General features: G+C 38.4%; 1 pseudogene; it reads right to left on the bottom strand.

Annotated features, from left to right (window-relative positions):
• Positions 1-1,501: 1,501 nt before the first annotated feature.
• Positions 1,502-23,102, bottom strand: LOC130829869 (uncharacterized; annotated as a pseudogene).
• Positions 23,103-24,295: the final 1,193 nt, after the last annotated feature.

A 24,295-nucleotide genomic window follows, 5' to 3' on the forward strand; every position in this document is an offset into this window, starting at 1 on the left:
AATAAATAGAAGAGAGAGAGAGAGAGCAATTTATCATAAGGGATTCATTCATGTGATTATGGAGGCCTGTAAATCCAAAGATCTACAGTCTGCAAGCTGAAGACCAGGAGAGTCAATAGTATTTCTAGTCCAAAGGCTGGTAGGCTCAAGATTCAGGGACAGCTGATGTTTCAGTTAGAGTCCAAAGGGAGGGAAAGAGCAATGTCCTACTCCTGGGCATAAATCTGGAGAAAACCATAATCAGAAAGGATATGCACCCAAATGTTTGTTGTAGCACTATTAACAATAGCCTAGACATGGAAGTAACCTAAATGTCCATTGACAGATGAATGGATAAAGAAGATGTGGTACATATATATAATGGAATATTACTCAGCCATAAAAATGAATGAAATAATGCCATTTGCAGCAACATGGATGGACCTAGAGATTATCATACTAAGTGAAGTAAGTCAGACAGAGGAAGAAAGATATATGATATCATTCAGAATCTAATTTTTAAATAGATACAAAGGAACTTATTTACAAAACAGAAACAGACTTATAGATATTGGAAACAAACTTGTGGTTACCAAAGGGGGAAAGTGGTGGGGGAGGGACAAATCAGGAGCTTGGGATGAACACACACACAACTACATGTAAGATAAATAACCAACAAGGACCTATTGTATAGCACAGAGAACTCTGTGATAACCTATATGAGAAAAGAATCTAAAAAAGAATGAATATATGTATATGTATAACTGAATCACTTTGCTGTACGCCTGAAACTAACACAACATTGTGAATCAACTATACTCCAATAAAATTAAAATATTAAAAAAAAAAGTAAAAAAAAAAAGGCAATGTCACAGCTTGAGGGCAGTAGGGCAGGAAGAAATTCCTTTACTCTCTGAAGGATCTGTCTTTTTGTTCTTTTCAGGTCTTCATAAGATTGAGTCATGTCCACCAATATTTGGGAAGGCAATCTCTCTACTCAGTCTACTAATTCAAAAGTTAACCTCATCCAAAAACACCTTCACAGACACACCTAGAATAATGTCTGACCAAATGTCTGGGCACCCCAGGGGCCTAGTCAAGTTAACACAAATTAACCATCATAAACCCACCCCTTGTCAACATGGCACCCATATGCATCTCCTTAAACCATACTTAATCTCCAAAGAAAGTCAATAACAGGGTCATAATTTTACCTAACATGATACAGGTATTCTGAATACAATAAAAGATACACTAACTCCTTCTCCAGAGGAGGAGGTAAAGTTCTTACTGATGTTTACTTTTCTTGATATCCCATACCTTAAATAATATGATGTAGAATTGAGAATTCTTAAATAGTATAATATAAAATCAGCACATCTTATGTTATATAATAAGAGATTAAGAGAGGTATAGAAACAAAGATCTCTCATACACACACACACACACACACACACACACACACACACAGCATAGTCATAACATAATGAGGAGGTCCTTATTTCTGTAACTGGTTGTGTGCTCAAAACTGGTATCTATGACTAACTTCTTCTATTATCCATTCTGTATTCCCTCTGCTTTCAGCAAGCACCTCAGCTGGTGGTGGTTCTCTACCTAGTGGGGTGAACCACACCTTTATTTCTGATTTCCTGAAGAGTCAGAGCCATTAGTAGTCCTGCCTGGATTGGGCTGTAGTTTTCCATTGGCCATAGTCACAAAACATGGTAATACTAAGAGATGCCCTAAGAAATCTATATTCCAGACACACTCTTCCTTATGTCCACCGTGGAGCAGTTGTCCAATTTCCCCTTGGTAGTCAAGATCATCACCCCAGACAGCACATCAACTCCCTTCTTTGCCTTTGGATTTGGAGGCATGAGGAGCCCAAAGTGACTGAGCAACAGTCTTAATTTTCAGTTTAATGGAAACATTGATGTATCTCCTAGTGAAAGCATTCCTTCTTTTGGAACTAAAACTACTATGACAGCAGAGCATAAGGTGATAGTAACAGGAAGCAAAAATTTTTCTAGGATGTGTCTCTAAGGGTAAAAGTAAGTGGTGCCATTCTCATTTATACCTCTTGATTCCTAGAACCATCAATCCTGGCTGGGGAAGAAACAGCACCATATATTGGATGGTGATTCAAAGTATATGTAGCCTCTGAAGAACCTTACCTCAGCTTGGCAAAGTATTGCCACCTAGCTGGTGCTGTAACTAGGTCTTCAAAAAGCCATTATACAGTTCTATTGCAGAAAACAGCGAATTTCATGATTATGAGCCCATTGACATGCTTTTTCTGCTGTGAAGTTAATTCCTTAATCAGAAGCAATGCTGTATAAAATATCAGGATGGTGGATAAGGCATTTTGAAAGCCCACAGATGAGAGTTTTGGCAGAAGCATTGCTTGCACGGAAAGCAGACTTGTATCCAGTGTAAGCATCTATTCTGGTAAGAGTAAAACATTGCCCATTCCTAGATAGAAGCTGTCAAATGTAGTCAACCTGCCACCAGGTAGCTAGCTCACCTGCCCCCCCCCACCCCACGCCACCCCCAGGGAACAGCGCCATAACGGGGACTCAGTGTTGTCCTCTGCTGCTGGCAGATTGGACACTCAATGGTGGCTGCATCCAGGTTGGCTTCAGGGAATGGAAGTCCGTGGTGCTGAATGTATTCATAACCTCCATCCCGGCCACCATGGCTACTTTGCTTCTGAGCTGAATGGACAATGACAGGGATGGCTGAGGAAAAACCCTGACTGGTATCCACAGAATGGGTCATTCTACCCACATGATTATTAAAATTCTCTCTTTGATGGTCTTTCACATGGGACACAAATATTTTCATGTTTTCTTTCCATTCAGAGAGGTCTACCCACATACTCCTTCCCCACATATCCTTGTCACCATTTTTCCAATCAGATTCCTTCCAAGTCCCTAACCGTCCAGCCAAACATTGGCCACAGTTCATGCATCAGTATACAGTCTCATGACTGGCCATTTCCCCTTCCAGTTGAACACTTGGGTAACTGTCTGGAAGCTCTGTCCATTGGGAGGATGTCCCTTCATCACTGTCCTTCATGAATGTCTCAGAAAAGGAGTGTAGTGCTAAAGTCGTCTACTTTAAGGTGGTGCCTGCCTATCATGCAGAAACATCTGTAAACCAGGCTCAATAGTTCTCTTTCTCTGTCAACCAATCTTAGGGATTTTTTTCCTGAGACCAAAGGTGCAGGCTGGGAGGGAGAAAATAGTGTAGCAGAAGTGGGGACCATGAGCATTTGCGGCACTTCTTCGTGTGACTTATCTGCGCCTTCAGGCCTAGCTCAAATCTGATCATGTATATTCCACTTCTATTCAAAGATGGGGTGTTGCTGTTCATGCCTAACTTGATGGCTTGGTGGGTCAGATGACACCCAGTGCATGATAGTCAGCTATCACGGCAACTTGGCAGCCCATGGTTAAATGTCCAGTCTCTGCTATTGCCCAGTAGCAGGCCAAGAGCTGTTTTTCTAAAGGATAGTAAGTCACAGAGGATAGCAGGGCTTTGCTCCCAAATCCTGGGGACCGGCGCTGTGATCCACCTGTGGAGCCCTGCAAAAGTCTCCAAAGAGCATCCTTATCTGCTGCTGACACGTCAAGCTCCATTGGATCTGCTAGATCATATGGGCCAAGCAGCAGGGCAGCTTGCATGGCAGCCCGGGTCTGTTGGGGAGCCTTATCTTATTCTGAGCCTTACTCAAAACTAGCAACTTGTTGGATTTCTCAGAGAATAGACCAGAGTAACAAACCCAAAGGAAGAATATTTTGCCTCTAATATCAAAAGAGGTCCTCTAGGTGTTGTGTCTCTGTTTTGGTTGTAGGCAAGGCCAGATTCACCTTTGAAGGGATATTTTGACATGCCTCACTCCACTGAACTCCTAGAAATTTCACTGAGTAGAGCCTCTGAATTTTTGTCATATTTTTTCCCCACACGCTGACTGATAAATCTCTTCCCAGTGAGTCTGGAGTAGTTGCTCCTTCCTGCTCAGGAGATCCAATCAGCATAATGTCATCAGTGTAATAAACCAGTGTGATACCTTGTGGAAAGAAAGTGATCAAAATCTCTGGGAATTAAATTATGACATAGGGCGCGACAGTTGATAGACTCTTGAGGTAGGACAGTGAAACTGTATTGCTGGCCTTGCCAGCTACAAACAAACTGCTTCTGATGATCCTACTGACAAGTATGGAGGAAAAAAAAATTTACCAGATCAATAGCTTTATTCCAGGAACCAGGGGGTACATTAATTTCCTCAAGCAGTGAAACCATGTCTGGTACAGCAGCTGCAATTGGAGTCACAACCTGGTTAAGGTTATGATGATACAATGTTATTTTCCAAAGTCTTCTGTACCGGCTAAATAAGCAAGTTCGGTGGGGATGTAGTAGAAATCACCACGCTGCATCCTTTAAGTCCTTGATGGTCTCACTGTTCTCTACAGTCCCTACAGGATTGCTTTTGGCTTATTAGTTTCCTAGATAGAGATGGTTACAGTGGCTTCCACTTGGCTTTTCCACCCATAATAGCCCTCAGTTCACAGGTCAAGGGACAAAGCCAGCTTATGAGTATATCTAATCCAATTATGCATTTCTGAACTGGGGAAGTAACCACAGGATAGACTGGGAGATACACTTGTCCCACTATGAAACAGACTCAAGTTAAAACTCCATTGGTCACCAGACTTCCATAAGTCCCTACTCTGACTGGTAGACAACTGTGGTGTTTTGTGTCTCCTGGTATTAGTGTCAGTTCAGAGCCAGTGTCCCCCAAAGTCTGATGATTTCCTTTTCCCCAATGCACAGTTTTCCCAGCAAAAGATCATAGGTCCCTTTGACTAAGGCTGTGAGAAAGACGAATGATACATTTTTAGCAGTGTTCCAGGGGCCCTCCTCAAGAGGGCCCAGCCTTCTCTTTGTTCAAAGGTTTCTGGGTCTGTAAACTGGCTCAGAAATCTATTTTTGATTCAGCTTGGACTTTTATTCACTTGTTCTAGAACTTTTCTGCTCTTACAGATAAAGTAAGATTTTAATAGACTTCCTGTCTATTTCACTTCTAGGAACTCCATGATTAACTAGCCAAGGTCATAGGTCTCTATGAGTCAGACAATTTTGATTACTGCTTTCACCCTGTGGTCCCTTTATGGGAACCACACTCACCTTGCCTTTGGTGTTTGATGCTGACACTTGGTCCCTACCACTCCAGGATCAATTACTCCCCTTGCATTTAGGTTTCCCAACTCAGCAACCACAGTGCCCACTGTAAGGTCTGTTCTACAACAAAGAGTGATCACAGAGCTTACAAAAGCAATCCTCACAGTTGTGATGAAAGTTGTACCTCTGGACCTTCCCAGTGTGGGTGGGTAGTTTTTAAATGACAAATCTACTTTAAAATTCCAATTTTGCTAAGCCTTTGAATCACTTCTTCTATATTAAATCAAGTCAGGTCCTGAAACTAGGCAGGACCCTGTGGAGCTCCTGGGCACAAAAGCCTTTCTCTGTCCCCCATTTCTTGATTACAGGAAATAAGCTTCATTCAGCCTCCATGACCTTACCCAAAACTGTTGCTAATTAGGGAAGGGAGGAGATGCTGAGACAAGGGAGGAACAGTCAAGAAACAATAGTGCAGCCTTGGGGCAGGGTCCTGGTTCCCCCTCAAGGAATATACATAGCAATATCTTTGAGCTGTTTTGCAGACACTCAAACCCTCACCAGGTGGGAGAAATTAACAATATGATATGCTGCCCACAAGCAAGTAGGCCTCAGATGGGTTGGAACCAGAAGGTTGATGATGCTGACTGCCATTTATTTCACCACCAACCAATCAGAAGACTGTTCACAAGCTCCTGTGAACTGAGGGCTATTATGGTTGGAAAGGCCTAGTGGAAAGGCCACAAACTCCTCACTACCCCCTCCAGGTTGGGACACATAGTTGTGAGGGCATTAGCCCGCTGTGGCCCCCTTTGCCTGGCAAAGCAATAAAGTTATTATTTTCTATTTCACCCAAAACTTTGTCTCTGAGATTTAAGTTGGGGTTGGGGTACAGAGGCCAGATTCAGTTTCAGTCCGACATTTCTAACTCACTCACTGTGGGCCACCTGTCCGTGATCTCTGTTTCAGGCAAAAAAACTGCTAATCATTTAGAACTTCCCACGTTGCAATATTAAAGGTAGAATCTGCTTAGAGAGCCCATATGAATAAATTCAGCCTGGTCCAAGCTTATATTTTTTCCAACATTATCCCATACCCTTCCATTCCCAGAGGACATGTTCCCCAGACTTCTGTCTGTGCAAATTAGAAAACTCAAGTAGGTCTTTTGAAATGTTAGTACATATTCTCAAGGGTTACATGTTGTTCCTCACTTTTAGGGGTCTGCTGGGACTTGAGTCTAATTATAGGCTTAGAAGCAAAGAAGGCTGGGTGAGGGGGACTAAGTCCTGAAGAGAATCAGTGTTGTCTTGCATAGCAACTGCCTCTGGGGAGGTCATTACAGTTTCCTCAAGGAATGAAGAGCTGATCTTTTCAGACAAGGTAGAGAGGCACTTCCACTGAGGATGTGGAGGCTGCTTCCACTGGGAGTGGGGAGGCCTCTTCCATGGGCAAAGAAAACTCATCAGAATTTAGGGGCTTGATATCCCCAGCTGGGGGATACCTGGGGCCTTCCCACAAGTCCCCTTTCAAACTTGTAGGATCCCATTCTTTACAAAGAAATGCCCTCACATTTACAGTAGACACTGTGAGGTTAGGAGTTTAATTTACATTGAAATTCATCCATTGGCAGGAAAGAATTCTGGATTAGGTTTTCAACATTCTCAGTCCTGTGGCTATCAGAGATAAGAGTCTCTTTCAGAGCACATGTAGAAGTTTTTAGGTCTTCATGTGGCCCTTGGCCTTGGAATTAAAATCCTTGACCTCTTTCATTTCTTTCCCTACTTTGTCCAGTGACATGAGGAGCAACCAACGAGTCTCACTGACATTCACTAGTTTGAGAAAAAGATCCCAAAGTATTAAATACATAGTTACTCAGCTCCTTGCTTCTTACAAAAAGTTGATTAGGATTATCCAATGGTGACATTTTATATACCTCCATTGCTAGATAATTCTGTAGACTATCAATGATCTCTTTTAATATTGGAAACAAAGTCATTCATATCTTTAAATCTAAAAAGATTTGAGAGCCAATTCCAGAAACCCCAGAACCAAATTAGAAAACTTATTCTTACAACTCTGTTCCTCTTTAATCATTCTTGGTACCAAACTCTGTGTTAGTCAAAGTTCTGCAGAGAAACAGAAGCACTGTATATATAGTCCCAATATCATCAGCCAGCAAGCTGGAGGCCCAGGAGAGCCAATAGTGCAGTTCTAGTCTCAGTTCGAAGGCCGGACAACTGGGAGATCTGATAGTAGAACTCCAGTCCAAAGGTCAGTAGGCTTGAGGCTCAGGAAGAGCCTATGTTTCAGTTTGATTCCAAAGACATCAGTAAACCCATATTCCAGCTCTAAAGCAGTCAGGTAGGAGGCATTCCCTTTACTCTCTGGAGGGTCAGTCTTTTGCTTACTCACACCTTCAGCTGATCCTGCTTGTATTGGAGAGGGTCTATTTTACTCACTCCACCAACTTGTAAAAAATTAATAAACAGAAAGCTCAGTTAAATGGAGTCAGGAGACCAGATGGGGATGCTCTTTCACCCTGTGACAATAGCAGAGCCCAATAATAAGAAGAAAGACTCTTCTTTCTCAGCAAGGAGTCAGCCAATGAAAAGCAATGGATGGGCTCTTTGTTTACTATATCTCCCCCAGTTTCCTTCCCCTTCTATCAAAGTATCTTCCTTCCCTTTCCATGTGGGGACTTGTACATGACTCATCATGGTTACCAACCCTGAACTGTAATTCTGTAATGATCCCAAATAAATCCATCTTTACTAGAGAAGTATCTGGCCATCTATTGTTTTAAGTTGATATTTTGGAGGGCTGTACAGGGATCCCTCACAGCTGGTGAGCAAGAAGTTCCAGTACCCAAACACAAGACCATTCTCGCCCTCTGCTTTTTTCTTACTGAGCCTGCTGTTTGAAGGTACATCTTTTTGCTGGATCCAAGCTCATGCATTCCTTGCATCTGAACCTCTCCAGGCTTTACTGGGGATCCATTTAAGGGTTCTGCCTTTCTGCTTAAGGCCTTGTTCTGTGTGTGAGTACTCATTTGGCTCTTCAGTCTGATTTTGAGATCAAACTGTTTCCCTGAAACTGGCTAGTCTCTGGCCTATTCCATTGAGAACAGGGGCTGCTTCTCCTGAAGCTGTCTAGCCTCAGCCCATTCCTGTGTGAACAAGTGTTGTTTCTCTGAAACAGTGCCAGGTTTTCAGCCTTTGGCCCACTCCTTGGGACAGCTGTCTTCTGGACACTGGCTTAAAAAAAAAGATCTTTGGCATGGCCTCTCTGAGACCAAACTGTCTCCTTAAGACAGGCTGGGATTGGCTTGCAAGCTATTTGAATTGAGCTATTTGTGCTGTAAACTGTTTAAGTTGCTTGAAAATTGTTCTTTGCTGTAGAAAATGGGATCTCAGTTATCTAAGTATTTTAAGGGTGCTCCTCTCACAAAGATTCTGGCCAATTTTATGTTTAAAAACCAAGGTCCTTCCTCATACACATTTCTAACCAAAATAAACAGACCTGACTAAAAGCAATTTAGAATATCAGTGGCCACTTGGGAAACTTGTGAAATCCCCAAACTTAATTTTCTTAAAATTGAATTGGACTATAATGGCTCAAAACTTTCCAGAAGTGAGTGGAATGCTTATTGCCATTGGTATTTTGAGATTTCCCAACTTTATCAGGAGCCTAAAATTGCCTTTCTGCAAAGTAAGATTTTAAGTTTAACTGAGGCAGAAAATATTTAAGAAAAACAAAATGGCTCCTGAAACCTCAGGCTCTTCTTCCTTGGTTTCTTTGCCTCAGGCTCTGCCTCTGGCTCCATCTTCCTTCTTCCCTTCTACACCACCCCCATACCCTCAGATTCACCATACTAATGCTCCCAGCAAACTCCCCCTTTTCTCTGAAATTCTCTGCCCTCCCTTTTCCTCTAAACTTATCAGAACCTGTCCCTTTAAAATTAAGTCTTCTGAGGATCAGAGAGGCTAAATGCTTCATTTCTTAGACTCCCTGGGTTAAATCTGAACTGTGAGCCATAGTCAAAGATTTTCCTAAAATAACTGAAGAAACTCCTCACATTTGCTGAGGAATTTAATATAGTCATTCAAACTTACCAATATGGTTTCTCTCACTTATGTTAGCTAGTTCATTTGCTTCTCATTGAAAAGGTGAAAGCCAGGACCAGCAATGAATGAAACTACTAATTGGGGAAATCCTGAAAGGTCTCTAGAATTACAGCCCAGAAAACAGTCCACTAACTTTTTATATGATCAATCGGCAATCATTAGGCAACTTCAGCAAGCAGTTCCTGTTGATTGGAGCAAAATTCTGACTTGCACAAGAAAATCTGCTGAACCTTTCGTTAACTGTTACTATCTACTGTAGATTGTTTTTAAAAAAAATTCTGGTCTTCCATCCGATGTTGATTTCACCCAACTAGCTTTTAACTGTATGTTTATTAATGCACTGAACTGAGATTTTTCCTTTCTAGTAAAAAAGGACCAGGAAAGAAAGAGAATCTATGTCCACCCCAGATTTAGTTAATCTGGCAAATCAGCTCTCTCATACTCTATGTGAGTCACTTCCAAAAGAGACTGCCAACATTCTTAATCTTCAACTCCAGCAAATGAAGCCTCCTAAATGAAACCAAATCCTCCTAGTTTGCTGTTATTACAAAGAGCCGGGACTTTGGAAAAGAGATTGTTACAAATAAGCACTTTAGGTGCCTTCAGCCCTCAAACAAGCCTTTCTAGCATCCTCCTAATTTTCAATGACAGGGCTCCGAGGAACTACAGGGGCTCTTCCCAGTTCTTCCTCTTAACTGGCTTGGAGAAACATCTCTCCAGATTGGAGATAAATCTCTTCCAGTCCTAATTGACAGCAGAGCCACAGTCTTGGTGCTCAGCCCCACTACTATAAAACTGTCGCTACGTCCCAGTACTGAAATAGTTCCGATAGTGGGGATCTCTAATAAACTTCAAGAGGATCCTGTCTCTGAACTTATTTCCTTTTGTTTAGACCCTTTGAGAGATACACACCCTTTCCTCCTCTGCCCTTGTCCACTTATTAGTTTGAGACTTCTAAGAGAAGTATTATGCTGGAATAAAATAATTCTAGAAATTGACAGTAGCCATCAATGTAACCAACCAAGTGAATTAAATGACACTTTGACATCTTTTATTTCTTCTGACTCTGACAGTCTGTACCAGAGATGATTCTGGAGAGTGATTATTTGCTCCTGTTGAATCAGCTGCCACTTTCCTTATGGGCAAAATCTCCAAGAGTTGTTGGCAAATTCTCCAAGAGTTGTTGGCAAATTTCACAATGCACCTCCCATCAAGATTCAAATAGGCCCCTTAAAACCTCTTCCCACTAGTAATCATTATGCTATAAGTAAAGAAGACCTTCAAGGCATAAAGGACATAATGGAAGATTATAAGGCTCAAGGCCTCCTTATCCCTTGTACTAGTTACATTAACCCTCCCATTTTACAGGTGGGAAAACCTAAGTACTGAGGGTGAAGATTTTTCCAGGACCTCCGAGCGATAAACAACATTGTTATCCCTTGACACACTGTTATTCCTAATTTTCATACATTAGGAATATCTATTCTCACCAGAAGTAAATTCTTTAATCTAATTGACTTATGCTGTGCATGCTTTAGTATTTCAATAGATGAAGACAGCCAATACCTTCTTCCCTTCATCTGGGAAGAAAAACAATTCTCCTAGACAGTAATGGTTCTGAGTTACATTAGAAGTCCTTCTTATTTCTCCCAAATCGTGAGGTTGATCTGGATGATATAAAATTCCCCAGAGTTTCTACTCTGTTGCAATATGTGGATGATTTGCTTCTTTGCTCTTCTTCTCAAGCTTCCTCCCAGGAAGAAAACAACCACTTGCTAAAGCTTTTAGCCTTAAAAGGATATAAAGTCTGCAATGAAAAATTGCAATTTGCCCAAATTCAGGTTTGGTATTCAGGGCATCTGATATCAGAACAAGGGCAACACTACATTTAAGTCCAGATAGACTTCATGGTGTCCTAAGTTTTCCAAACCCAAAACTAAGCACCAACTGTGAGGCTATCTTGGCCTAGTTGGTTATTGCCGAAATTGTATTCCAAATTTATCTCTTATGTTTGAACCTCTATATATTTTTCTCAACAATAACAAATCTGACCCAATTTTATGGGAAAAACCAGATGACATAGTCTTCAAGGACTTAAAAAAAAATGCTTGATGAACCCACATGTCTTTGAGCATCCAATGATCAGACTCCCTTGTTTATTTTTGTATATTAAAAGGAATGCCCTAAGCTACTCCCACAAAAACATGAAGGCAGCAACTAACCCTGTGGCTAGGGGATACTCCCTTGCCTTAGAGTCGTTATATCCACTGCCGTTTTGGTTAAGCCTACTGAAAATATCATTATGGGTTTTCCTTTAACCATTTCTGTGCCTCCTGCAGTAGAAACTCTCCTGAACTCTCATCCCATTCAACATTTCACAGGCAGCCACCTCACCTCCTATGAAGTCCTTTTATTAACTGCCCCTCACATAACTCTTTTACACTGTAATAACCTTAACCCACCTACTCTTCTCCCTTCTGTTACTGACAAAGTCCTTCATGACTATTTAATGCTGATGGACCACGTCCTGTCTCCTTGCAATGATCTATAGGAAATTCCACTGGGTAATGCTGACCCTTCATGGTTCACTGATTGTTCTTATTTAAAAGGTGACAATGACAAGTATTGGCTGGATGTCCTATTATAACTCCTTTTGATGTTGTCGAGCCAGCATCTTTACCTACGGCTACTTTTGGCCCAACAGGCTAAATTATATGCTCTCACAGAAGCTTGTACTTTGGCCAAGGACAAAACTGCCAATATTTTTACTGATAGTAGACGTGCTTTTGGAGTAGCTCATGATTTTAGAATGTTGGGGAAGCAACATGGCTTCCTTATTTCAAGTGAAAATATAATTTAAAATGACCCTTATGTTCAGGAATTATTGAATGCAATATTTTACCTGCCACTTTAGTTATTATTAAGTTTCCAGAGTATTCTAAATTTGACTCTCTAGAAGCTCGGGGAAATCACCTTACTGACAATTCTGCAAGGAATGCTGTCCTTTAAGGGCCCAACAGCAGGTAAAGCTTTGTCGTGGTTCAAAGAGGTATTTCCCCAAATTATAATTTAGAAAAACTGGCTATGGAAGTCCAACAAGTGACCTCATAAAAGGAAAAACTAGGTTTGAAGTTCAACAACTGTTGGTTTGATAAAAAGAGGAAGCTCTGGTTTGGGCCAAATGACAATCCATTCCCATCAGAGACTCTAAAATTCCCACTTCTCACCACTGTACATGCATTAAACCAGTGGTCTACTGAAAATATGATAGCTTTCATGAATTAATACTAGTGCATAAACATTAACAGGTGCCACCTAATTTGTCCCGCTTGTCAAAAGTACAACCCAGTAAGCCTGTCTGTATTTCTCCTGGATGTTTTAAACTGCCTGATGGACCATTTCAGTTCTGTCAAATAGATTTCACACAAATTGTTTTGTCTAATGGATATAGATATGTTTTAGTCATGATCTGTATATCTTCACACTGAACTGAAGCATTCCTTGCAGAAATAATACTCCCTCTTCCATGGCTAAAGTTCTTTTGGAGAAGATTATTCCTACCTAGGGAACTCCTCTCAGACTTCATAGTGATTGAGGAAATCATTTTACTAGCCAAGTGCTAGTCTCCACTGTTTGGCTGCTTTAATAACCCTTTCACTGTGCTTACCACCCTCAATCTTGTGTTTTATTTGAACACACCAACAGCATTAATAAGATTCAGTTGGCAAAATTTGTAGAGGCCCTCCAAATACTTTGGCCAAAAGCTTTACTGTTGGTCCTTCTAAATCTCAGATCCACTGCTTCTGGAACTCATAAAATTCTCACCCTTTGAGATAGTCACAGGTCACCCACTGCATTTGGCTCCTGCTTCTTTGGACCCACAAATGATATAAGAAGAGATACTCCAATATTGAAAAGGTATAATTGCTTGTATTGGAAATAACCATGTTTTGGTAGAGCAGTCTTTTCACAGTCTACCCTCATAAGATGAAATCTTAAGCATCACACCTTGCAATTTGAAGACACCTCAGAAGAACTCTCTTCAATCTCAGTGGAACTGACTCTATAAAGTACTGCTAACCAACCCTTGTAACACCAAACTCCAAGGGATACACTCTTGGATTCATGTGACAAACCTAAAGAAAGTGTTGAACAATAACTGTACCTGCACACCATCTGCTAACTGGAAAGTAAAGTTCCTAGAATTGAAGCAGATGACATCTGATGAGACAGCTTTCTGAAGATATCTGGACCAGGCTTGTTGGAAGTTTGTCACTAAACCTTTGAGGATGACATAATGCTTCAGATAATCTCCAGTGCCTATGGTCTTGATAACATATGGACTTTATACAAAAAGTGCCTGAAAGTTCTCCCTCCTACCCATCCTTGTTACTTGAATGAAACTTTAATAGGTTTCCAGTATGTGCACTTTCCCTCTGACATTGGACATTATACCCAGGAAAGGTCTTTCCTGGCATTGAGGGACAAAAAGCGGCTAAAACTAGAAAACCCAACTCTTGATAAGCAGTGCTTTCAGAGAAAGATCTTGATGAAGAGGAAAAATGTAAACAATAGACAGAAACCTTCATGAGAGTTGGGAGACCAGAAGGGGAGCTCTCACACTCTGTGACAATAGCAGAACCCAACAGGAAGCATAGATTTCTTTTCTTTCCTGGTAAGGATTCAGACAATGCAAAACCATGAACTCTGTTTACTGTAGCCCTCCCAACTTCCTCTATAAAAGTGTCCTCCTTCCCTTTCTGTTTGGGCACCTACACATGCTTCACCATGGTTGTAGACCCTGAATTGCAGTTCTCTGCTGATCCCACATCAGCCTATCTTTGCTGGAGAAATATCTGGTAGTATATTTGTTTCAGACCAATAAAATGAGATGTTAATCTTATCTAGAAACACTATCTCAGACACACTAAGAATACTGTTTGACTGGATGTCTGGGCATAAGTTAGCCTAGTCAAATTGACACATAAAGTTGATGTTTTACACTCTCCCAATTAAAAAATTGTTTATTTTTTAATAAAATATTTTATTAAATTTAACAATAATTAAATAATAAAAATTTAAAAACTAAATTATTATTTTTTCCATAATTTTAATATTTTACTGCTCCAAATTACAGCTGCTTTTGTGATAAAACACAAGGAGGGGTATGAAAGAAAATAAATTTAATCAGTTATATGTATTTTAAATAAATTACAAAAGCCCAAAGGACTATTTCCAATATTTTCCCCTAAAGATCCACTAATAATTCTCTGTTAGTTGTATAGAGGATTTCAATATGATTAACTCAATTATCTTCCTCAAATGAACAAAAACTGTCTAAGTAGCAATATCTACATTGCTCACATATATATTTTAATGAGATATTAGTGGAACATCTTTTAAGTGATGCTGGCTTATTAGCTAGGTTGCTATTTTGATGTTTAAAGTAATATCTACTGTTTTAAAATGTTACATTAAATAATTAAGATTAAAATGCACAATTCAACAAATATCTCTTGTCTATATACCTGGAAGGGAATGCATATGTTGTTTGACACATTTAAAAAAATCTATTCAATAATACTACTGCCTAGAGGAAGTATTAAAGGATTGTCATATTGTTACAAAAACAATAATGTCTGTCCTATTTATGACAAGCATCTATATAATTAATAATATAAAAATAAGTATTTTTAACAAGGTTTGTGAGTTATTCAGTCTGCTCCTTCCTTATACTATATGTTAGATTTATTGTGGTATAACTGACTTCCATTAAACTGCATGAATTAAAAATGTATAATTTGACAAGTTTTGATCTGTGGATATAGTTGTGAAGCCATCACCACTGTCAAAGTAATCCACATAGCCATCATCTCAAAAGGTTTCCTTAGGCGTTTTCCAAATCATTCCTTATTGCTCACCTCCCCACAATTTTCAGGACATCACTAGTCTAATTGTGTTCACTATATATTAGTTGCTATTTTGTAAAATTTTACATAAGTGGAGTTACTTATAGTGTATATTCTTTTGTCTGACTTCTTTCAGTATACTCATCTTGAGAGTGAGCCACGTTGTGTATCATCAATAGGTCATTCTATTTGATTGTTGAATAATATTCCACTGTACGTATATACCATGTGTTTATCCGTTGATCTATTGATAGACACTAGAGTTGTTCACAGTTTTGATTATTACAAATAAAGTTGTGAACATTAGTTTATAAGTCATTTTATGGACATGTGCTTTTATTTCTCTTGAGTAAATACCTAGCAATAGAAGGGATGACTCATAAGTGGAGATGTATATTTAATTTTTAGGAAGCTGCTACCTTATTTCCAAAGTGGCTTTATCATTTTACATTCTCAACAGCAGCGTATGAGAGTTCCAGTTCCTCCACATTCTCACCAGTACACTGGTATGATCGGCCTTTTCATTTGAAGCCATTCTAACAGGTATATAACAGTATTTCACAGCAGTTTTACCTTGCATTTTTTAAATGGCCAATGATGTTTTCATAGGCTTATTTATCATCTATATATATCCTCTGGTGAAATGTCTGTTCAAACCCTTTACCTCTTTTTTTTTAATTAACAAAATCCAGCATCCATACTTCAGCCAACCAGGAATAGAAGGTAACTTCCTTTACCTTATAAAGCATCTAGAGCTAATACCAAGATCTATAGCTAATATCAAGCTTAATGGTGAAAGTATGAATGCTTTTTCACCAATTTCAAAAACAAGACAAAGATGTCCAATCTCACTACTTCTCCTTAACATTGTATTTGAGACTTTGGCCAGAGAAATCAGGCAAAAAAAAAAAAATTTAGGAAGAAAGAAGAAAAACTGTCCCTATCCATAGATGATATGATTATCTATGTAGAAATTCTAATGAAATCTACTTTTAAAAGTTACTAGAACTAATAAATGAGCTTATTAAAGTTCTATACACTAGCAATGCAATTTTAGATATTAAAATATTTCTAATAGGATAAAAATATAAAATATTCAGGAATGAATTTGATTTAGAAAAATGTGAAATACCTGTTCCCTGAGAACTTATGAGAACTGCATAATATTGCTGAGAGAAATTAAAGAAGACAAATAAATACAGAAATATACCACATTCATGGGTTTGGGGACTCAATAATTTTAATATGTAAATTCATCCTAATTTTCTCTATAGATTCAAGAAACTTCCAATTAAAATCTCAACAAGTTTGGTAGAAATTAGAAAATTGATTCTAAAATTTATATGGAAATGCAAAGTACCTACAGGAGCCAAGCAACATTATAAAGAATAACAAAGTTGGGGAACTAATACTACCTGATTTCAAGACTCATTATAAAGCCACAATAATCAAGACTATGTTTTTATTGTGAAAATAGAGAAACTGATCAAGTAACAGAATAGAAAATCTAGAAATATATCCACGCGTGTGTGTCTGTGTGTGTGTGTGTGTATACAACTGATTTTCAAATGAAGTATCAAAGTAATTCAGTGGAGTTAGGATAGTCATTTCAATGGGGATGATAGAGCAATTAGCTATCCATAGGCAAAAAAATAAACTTTGTTCTATACCTAAAAATATATACAAAAATGAACTAAAAATGAAATATAAACATAAATGTCAAAACTTAAACACTAAAAATCATCTAAAAGGAAGTTTAAGATACAAAGATAAGGTTTTTAATATGATATGGAATAACAAGAAATGCTTATCTCTTTGACAATAAGAAGTAAGGCAGGAATTATGAAGAACAATGATTTTTTTTTTCTTAGCTGAGGTCTGAAAATACCCACAATTATTGAGGGAGGATGTAGAGGTGAGGAGGCAAGCTGATGAGATAAATAGGTTAAGTCCTAGTCAATGATGGAAATTGTCATACTTGGTCTTAAAAGGGATGCGTTTTTATTCCTTCTGTTTTTATTTTCACATGAGTATTTATAATTGCCTTTAAGAATTGTAAAGTTGGTGATTGGCTTCAGTCTTGACATTCGTCAGAACAAAATTTCTCTATCAATTCAGTGATCTGAACTTTCATTTTCAATAAAAGTATTTATTCACGGGAGAGAGAATAGTAGTAGTAATGATGAAACATATTTGTAGAAAGCATCCAAAATTTTAGATGGTATGATGTTCTCACCATCAAGTTGATTATTTAAAAACTCTAATATTTGATATTCATTTTTTACTTTAAGTTTTTAAAATTGCCCAAAGGATATAGACCTGGAGTATGTAACATAGTGAAATGTTATAAATAATGAATATGCCCTGTGTGAATGAATGAATATTTCAGATCCTTCCTGACTGACAGCATTAGCAGGAAGAATGCAGATGAAGCACAGCATTAGCAGATTTAGAAGTGCTACAGAAGGCACAGAGAGGGAAGCTGGGGCACAGGACGGTCCTAACTACGAAAACTGGGAGAAAAAGACTTTTCTACATGCCTTTGGGAGTTAAAATATGAATTAAACATTGTTTTGCAGCTTTATACTTGCTTTCAGGAAAAATTTCATCTGCATTATGATTTTTTAGGGATAGCCTCTATGAATACTCAGAAAACATTAAAAAGTTTAAGCCCGATTGAAACACGCTTAAAACAAAAATACCAGGGGTAGAAGTTATAGGGCTTTCTATGTCTGAAAGGAGCCGGGATTCTTGTATTTTTATATGCTCTCATCATCAGTGCTGATATCTACCATAAAGTTAACTCATGCTCTAAGATGGCTAGCAGGATATCAGGTCCGTGCCTTAACACAACAGGATGGGGAAAACGGCAGAAAGGGTCCATTTTCAACTGAGTAGCCTTTCTTTCAGGAGCCTTTTGAAAGTCAAATACAGCCCTTCTGTTTACATGACATTAATCAGATTCCATATTACATGGCCACACCAAGCTGCAAGTGTGGCTGGGTGATGCCATCTTTGCTTGGCTTTCCTGATAAATTTAAGTGTGCCTTTGCGTGAGAATGGATATTGGATATTGGGTAGGCAACTAGCAAGCTCTGCAGAAATCTCTATGATTATTTTACCACACTAAATTCTCATATTCTCTCTCTAAATGTACTGAAATGCCAATTACCAGTAAAGAATACTTATCCTTGAATTTATAAATGTATACACATGGCCAAGTATCCAATCACAATGCTGAAGACAATCTGTGTTTGTTTTTCCACATATGTGCTTGGATAGTACTTTTTAAGTACCTACCTTAGTGTCCTAATCAAATAGTATTGTGTGTGTTTATATAATTGTAACCACTTTAACATGAATCACTACAGGCCACAAACTATATTTTATGCATCAGACAGCTGTTGCTATAATACAAACAGCTACAAAATCTCAGTGACATATAAAAATAACTTTTTGGTTCTTTTTTCCTTAAGCCTCTGTGAATTGGGTAGGGCAACCCCTCAGAGCTCAGCTAGGCTGGCTCAAGTATTTACCTGTTGGCTGATCTAGCCAGAGCTCAGCAAGGTGGCTCTTCTTCAAGGGTCTGGCAGTGAACAAAGAGAACAAGCTTAACAGTGTTAGCCCTTGGCTGTGTCAAATCTACTAACATCCCACTGGCTGAAACAAATCATAGAGTCCCAAGTCAAGAGATAGGGAAGCATACTCCTTTGTGAGTAGAATTGTTAAATTACCTGGAAAAGGTCAAGGCTATACAGGGAAGCGTCAAGATCTGGAATCAGTAATTCAATCTACCAGAGTACAAATCTCCAAGACTGAATTTAGGGCCTGATGCATAGTGGAACTCGTTAAATAGATATATGGTGAATAAAGAAAATGCAGTAATCAGGGTTCTATAGAGAAGCAGACCAATAGGATAAATATGTATATATAATGGGAGATTTATTATGAGGAATTGGGTCACACAATGATAAAGACTGAGAAGTCCAACCATCTGCCATTTGCAAACTGGGGACCTGGGAAAACTGGTGTGAGTCTGAATATGATATAATTCACTGTGAGTCCAAAGACTTGAGGACCAGGGAAGCTAATGGTGTAAATCCCAGGCCAAGGGTGGAAAAAGTTGAAATGAGAGGTCCCAGCTGATCAGTGAAGCAAGAAAAAAAGGGGCAAATTCCTCCTTCCTCTGACTTCTGTTCTATTCAGGCCCTCAACAGATTGGAAGATGCCCACGCACATTGGGGAGGGCCATCTACTTGACTGAATCCGCAGATTCAAATGCTCATCTTATTAGCATCTCATAGACACATCCAGAAATAATATTTAATCTGGCACCCACGGCCAGTCAAGTTGACACAAAATTAACCATAATAGAAAGGAATATCTTTTAAAACACCACTTTGTTCAGGCTTCTTGACTCCACTGCTTTCAAAGTGTCTCCTAAGCACAGCTTCACCTTATTCTTTAAAAATAATCAGTGAATTTTAATATATACCAGTTTTCCAGTTCTTTACTATTAAATTATTCATATTTTCCCATCTGAATCCCACCCACTATAGGCCACACAATTGGATCATCATTTTGTCAAAGTCTTCGCTTATGCTATAATTAACTATAATTACAAATGAAAACTAAGCAATGTGACATAAATCAAGATTTATTAAAGTCCCAATATTGTAGGATTATTGTGAAGAATGAAATTTATATATGTAAAGCATTAAAAATAAATGTCTGGGAATAACAATTACTCAATTTATTTTATATTATTTTTATGTGTTTCTTAAGTGTGTGTTTGCAAGACAATGTTCATAGAAGTTATAATATTAAATTAATGTTAATTGAATGAAAATTCATATTTTATTTTTTAAAACATTCCATGGCAGGAATCTCTGTTTTCCCACTTACAAACTATGCAACTTGGGCAGTTTACTCAGCTGCCATGATTGTCAGATGTATTACTTTCTGCATAATTCATAAGTGATTTAAAATGAGATAAACATCTGAAGTGCTTTGCAATGTACTTGGCATATATTAGGCACTAAATAAATATTACCTTATTTTTTCTTCTTTTCCTTTTGTGCATCAGTCAGTCAAGCCAGGAGACAAAAACTGCATCGGTTACTTTACCAGATAGAATTCAATATATACAGTTGTTAACCATGTACAAATTTAACTTGGTAAATTTTTAACTTTTCTGTTTCTCCAGAAGAGAACTATAGGGTATCACATAGGCAGCAGCTGCAGAAGTAGCTACTATCCTAAGGCTGGAAGAACAAAAGGAAGATGTTGGAATTATTGGCATAAAACACGGACCTCTGAGGGAAAAACGCGTCCTGGTGTGGCAGTTTGACTGATGCGGGGGATGCATGATGAGTGGATGCTGTAAATGCTGGAAAAACTGCAAAGTGGATTCAGCTGCTACTATAGGGAGGAGCTGCTCCTTCTGGGGTGAAGAAGCATTGCTGGGGTGAAACTCTTCAGAATTACAGTGTGAAAGGGGACCCACCAGAAGCAAATAAGAAGGAGGATGCCCCTTCCTTCTCCAGCTGTGCAGTCTCCCAGCACTAGGGCCTCTTGGCAGAAATGTGGTTTGTCAGGTCCCAGTCCTAGTATTGCAAAGCAGAGGGTAGAAGGGAGAGGAGGCTGAAGTTGAGAGCAAAGAGCTTAATAGACGGCCCACTTTGATCTCCTTCTTCAGATCCCTTCATTTTTTTCCTTTCTTTCCTTGATATCTTCTTTCCTTTCATTTCTTTCTTTGTTTTTTATCCTTTCTTAAAATCATCTTTCCTCCTGTCTTCCCTCCCTCCCTCCCCTCCCTCCTCTCCTTCCTTCCTTCCTTCCTTCCTTCCTTCCTTCCTTCCTTCCTTCTCTCTTTCTTTCCTTCTTGAATGTCAATCTTGCAGGCTTGAAAAAGCATGCATGTAAGTAGGCTTTTATCTTTTATGTAATAAAGAGATTCAGAAAATTATATATGAGTTCCTAGAATATACATGATCATTAAAAAAAATATATATATATATATATGGTTCCAGGCACTTTCCATGATCTTATTCATTTTATCAAAATCTCACAATGACAGGACCTAAGGCTTAAACCCAGCTTTCTCAGACTCCAATTGTCATGTTTAGTTTTTCCCTTACCTCGCAAATGACAGTTCATTTGGATACTGGGAATGATAATTCAATCACTGTCATTTGACCTATGTAGGCCTCCAAGAAAAGTGAAAATGTAGATTGGTTGAAAATATAGAACGTCATAAACACTATAGATTTGTAAGTGGGGTAAGGCAAGAAGTGCCCCACAAATATTATGCAATAAAGTTGATAAATTTAAAGTGTATAAAATAATTATTTATTATGAAATATAATGAAATTAATTGAAATTAATGAAAATAATTATTTGGGGACAATGTTTCTTTCAGCTTTCTTATATAAATGCTGAGAATTTTTGAGGGGAAATATGAAAGATAGCATCTCATATTTCAGATTATAGTTTAGAAGTTAACTAACTGTACTTGGTAATTAAAAAACATTCAAGGTAGCTTTCTCAGAATGTTGCATTGTTCATTAACTTGTGTGTTGATACCAGTTTCAAAATCTCATAATATTATCTAGTTTGGGAGGATTAATATCAACTAGTGTATTCTCTGGTAAAGAGATAACACGCATTCAGAATTATAAAAATAAAAATACAACTGCATATTGCAATCACCAGAGATGAAAAAAACAATTACTTTACTTTTTGTAATTGCATTTGAAAGCTTCACAAAGTATATGTATTAGAAAAAGTTTACTCTGCATGTCTCTAAAATCACCTAATATGCAAAAGCACAAATGTCAAAAATGATTAAAATAGTGCTTTCTGATGACAATTTACAACCATATTTATAAATATACAAGCATCCTCAAATGAGAGTAAAAATATCAAAAGATTCTTGTTTAATTCTATATTTACCTGTCACTATGGTACCATAAACTTCAGGTGGACTACTTTTTTATATTAGGGATTAGATGTCCAGAACATTGCAGGTCCAAAATTGAAGACACAGGTAAATTTGCCAAAGTGGGGAACTAGAGAGAGTTTGAGAGGAGAGAAAGAGGCAAATCACCTTGATTACCGTGGATATAGGGGGAAAGGGATAGCAGGCTAAGTGATGATCAGGAAAATTTAATTCTTTGTCTCATTTTTATGGGTTATATACAAATTCCATTTCTATCCCGTCTTATTAAGAGTTTCTAACAAATAATGCATTTGAAAAATTAGAATTTAGTTTTCTTTATTTATCCAACTTAATATCCAGTGGAGATTATGGTCACATTATTAATAAAGAGAAATAATCTTCAATAAACTCAAATTGTATTAGGGACTTAATTGCCACTGCAAAATAAGGTTCTAACGGGCTGCTCAGGGATCAATTTTGACATTCTCTTTCTTTCTGGGTATACAACCCAGTTATTTGTACATAAGAACTTCACATTTTAAAAAAAATTGTGAATATTATATTGTTATTCAATGATCATAGACCACTGCATTGAGCAGATGAAACTGATTTTAGCCAGTCTGTGAGACAAGACAGGAGGAGGAGAGTAAGGAGGGGTCATGTGAAATGCATTGAAAACTGTCTTATCTCTGGCACCAAGTCACTGATCCAGAATCAAATTCTGAAGAAAGACTTCCTAACCATCAACTCAAGGAAGAAAAAAAAAAGCTAAGTTCACTAAATTCCTAACATGAGACTTCTTGTCTCACAAGGAAATGTGTAACCAGTTACAGTATATCTGGGCTCACTCTCTGAGCTACAGAGGTCTCTCCATCCTCACTTACCTCTAGCCCCTCCCCTAGAGCTCCTTCTCACTGCACTCAGATCCATGGAGTTCAGGTTACTGGATGTACTACCCTGATTTACCATTCTCCTCAAAATACCTTATTGCCATCTTATTGTAAATTCTGTAGTCATCATTTACAGTGCTATCAGATACTTTATCTCCCAGGAGAAGAAACAAACATACACACCAGGTGTACTCTGAATATTTTAGCTATCAGTCTATAGCAGCCAGTGTCTGCCTCTATTCCCTTAGCTCCCTCAGCTTTGCAGGACAGCTACTATATATGTCAATGGCTTCCTACTTTATGAAAATGTGTCTCTACTTGAGAGTTTCTCTGGCTGCAGAGCATGACCAGCTTATGCCCAGGACAGAGAGGGAGTGCCAAGAAGCTAATGCTCCAAAGTAGGGAGTTAGTGGATTATACGCTAGCTTCTATCAGAGAACACAGTAAGATTTCCACTTATCATGTAGCCGTGACTGACTGCCCTCTGACCACTGTGTTCTTTTCATGTTGACAAACTGGAGTTTTAGATTGAAAGTTTAGATAAATGTTACTATCATGTCTGTGATTTTTTGACATTGATTATTATAGGGAACTAGCAGTGCTCTTACATAATGGAAATACAAAAGAGTATGTCTGTGATACAAGGTATTTGATTGAGGATCTCATGAGGTCTCTATGCCCAGGGATAAGAATAAGAAATTACAGCAACCAGGGCATGGTAACCCAGAACTCAGTCCTTTCTATTGCATTGTATGTCCAAGATCTATGTCACCCCACTAGTTAAGCGATCTAAATAAGCAGAAGTGTTAGGCAAATATGAAGAAACTAAAAGAAGTGGTAGACGAAAGACAATGAGTATTAGTTATGTTCTTAGAATTGACTGTGTCAGTTTAAAGTCTAGTTTTAATAACTCTTTTGCGGCAGATCTTATTTTCTTAGGGATCATAATCATCCATTACCTTGAAGAATCAGTGAGGGTCTAAGTGGATTTAATGTCTAAATGGTGCGAGGTATAGACTGCATGATGAACCTAAGATGTGCTTGGTTCTTCACTCAAATTCCCTTAATTCACTCTAGAAGGCAATTGCGACTGGGCTGGAGTCACACTGTATGCAATGCCTTCCTACATTATGTACCTGTGTCTCTCTGTTTGAGAGTTTTCTCTGGCTACATGAGCAAGATCAACCTGCCTGTAGGACAGTTTGGAAGTGCAGCAGCAACCTTCTAACAATGAGGAGGAATGCAGGTGAATAGTCAACCAACCTTGCTCAT

The sequence above is a fragment of the Hippopotamus amphibius genome, chromosome 10, assembly GCF_030028045.1.
Source record: "Hippopotamus amphibius kiboko isolate mHipAmp2 chromosome 10, mHipAmp2.hap2, whole genome shotgun sequence".
Classification (NCBI taxonomy): domain Eukaryota; kingdom Metazoa; phylum Chordata; class Mammalia; order Artiodactyla; family Hippopotamidae; genus Hippopotamus; species Hippopotamus amphibius.